At 38.6% G+C, this 1,913-nt stretch overlaps 1 long non-coding RNA gene across 1 annotated transcript; it reads left to right on the top strand.

Moving 5' to 3' along the window:
• The first annotated feature begins 442 nt into the window (after positions 1-442).
• Positions 443-1,520, top strand: LOC125754798 (uncharacterized). Its single transcript, XR_007409643.1, has 2 exons — positions 443-633; positions 1,181-1,520. It is a non-coding gene; the product is annotated as an uncharacterized LOC125754798 (long non-coding RNA).
• The last annotated feature ends 393 nt before the right edge of the window (positions 1,521-1,913 follow it).

The following is a 1,913-nucleotide window of genomic DNA, read 5'->3' as shown; positions in this document are numbered from 1 at the left end:
ATTTTGGCTTAGGTCATGATCTTGGGGTTCTGGGATGGAGTCCCATATGGGCTCTGCACTCAGCATGGAGTCTGCTTGAAGATTTTCTCTCTCTCCCTTTCTCTCTGCTCTCTTCCCCCACTTGTATGCTTTCTCTCTCTCTCTCACTTCCTCTAAACAAATAAATCTTCAAAGTAAACTTAACAAAATAAATATTAAGCAAAGAGTTGATGGATACCCCAAGCTCTAAACAAGTAGAAGAATAAGGGCTCTATAGTCACAAAAAATCTACTTTCAAATCTGCACTTACCTTTCACTACTTGTATAATCTTGGACAAAGTTATTAATTTCTCTAAATCTTAGTTTCCTTATTTTGAGATTTTAAGCAGAAATGTATACAGTAGAGAACATATTGTAACAGTCAAATGAGGTAATTGTATCTGAAGCACCTGGATCACTGGTATTAAGGAAAAGGCAATCCTCAACATCATCATCTCATCATCCAGGTTACTAGGGCACTGTTTCAAGGAGGTGTGACTATTGGATGTGACCACAATTTTGGAAAAGGATTGTCAGCATTTATGGCAGCATTTGCTGCATGCTGGTGACCGGATGAAATGCTGTTCTTATATGTTAATCCAACAAGGCTGTGAGGTAGGTACGCTGCCTCTCTCTGTTTTATAGATGAGGCCACTAGGGCACAGAAATAGAGTCACAGAGCTGAAAGTGGTAGAGACAGACCACCAGCTCGGGGGGATCTAGCTCCTGAGCTCAGGTGCCGAGCTACTGACTGTGTCAGCCTCCTTCCAAGGCACACCCTTTCACCCAATCCACTGCTGGCTCCCTGTATGAAGAAAGACTGTGGAAGAGAAAGGGAATGGTGGATGTAGGGGATAGGATGGGATAAAGTGATTCATATTACTGAAGGTATGGAGGCACAGCGAGAAGCCTATCAAATGTTTTCATTCTGGTTTAGCATTTTATCAGAAATTTGCATAGACCTTTTCATTTTTCTTCGTAGTGCTGTATAATATGTCATATGTTATAAGATATATAGTATTATAACGTATACCTATAAAATATTTTAAATATTATTTGCAATTGCTTTTATTCAATGCACTAGGAAGATAGAGCATACTTGTAGGCTTTGGTTAATCTTATTTCCTTCTCTCTTTATTTCTTTGCCACATATTTATTGTAGGGTCTGCTTTGTGCCAGGCATCATGCTGCAGGAGTGTCCTCAGAGGTACTTAAATTCAAGAAGCACAGGCTTAGCACAGAGATAAGTTATAGCACTTTTCCAATCTCCATCCAAGGAAGATCCATCTTCTCCAGCCTAGTTGACTTTCATGGTCCTATGGAAGGCGGATTCCCACTGAGATGCCACTCACCATCTTAATCCTTGTTCTTATTTTATACATACAAGAAACTATCTGATGACTTGGATTCTGATTCATACATTCCACAAAGTCTGAGTCTTTTGGTCAGTGTGGTCATTATGTTACTCATTATAAATTAATAAACTGACATTCTGTCTTCTATTCACAAGTTTTTGAAAATTGTGTTAGTGTGAGATCACCCCTGAGAAGTGGTTACATTCTCTCTGACTCTTGATGCATAAATTCCTTGCCTGAGGAATCGACTCTGGAACTTGGTGAGTTTATCAAAATAGTGTCCCCTTTTGAGGTCTCCTGGTGCTCAGTTGGTATGTATGAATTTTGTTTGAAAACACTACATAATCAAATTTCCAGACAAGTGACAGGGCCCACTTTGGGTAAAGAAAAAAAGAAAAAATACTGTTCTTAGATTGGAAAATATTGCTAATAATAGTTCTAGTCTCACAGGACTTTTTTGGGATTCATTAACAAGTTTTTGAGATTCATTCATGCCAAGCTATTTAGCTCTGAGTCATTTTTTTTCTCTGCAATATAATG

This window comes from Canis lupus, chromosome 3, assembly GCF_003254725.2.
Source record: "Canis lupus dingo isolate Sandy chromosome 3, ASM325472v2, whole genome shotgun sequence".
Lineage (NCBI taxonomy): Eukaryota > Metazoa > Chordata > Mammalia > Carnivora > Canidae > Canis > Canis lupus.
This window is presented reverse-complemented; position numbering and strand designations above follow the sequence as displayed.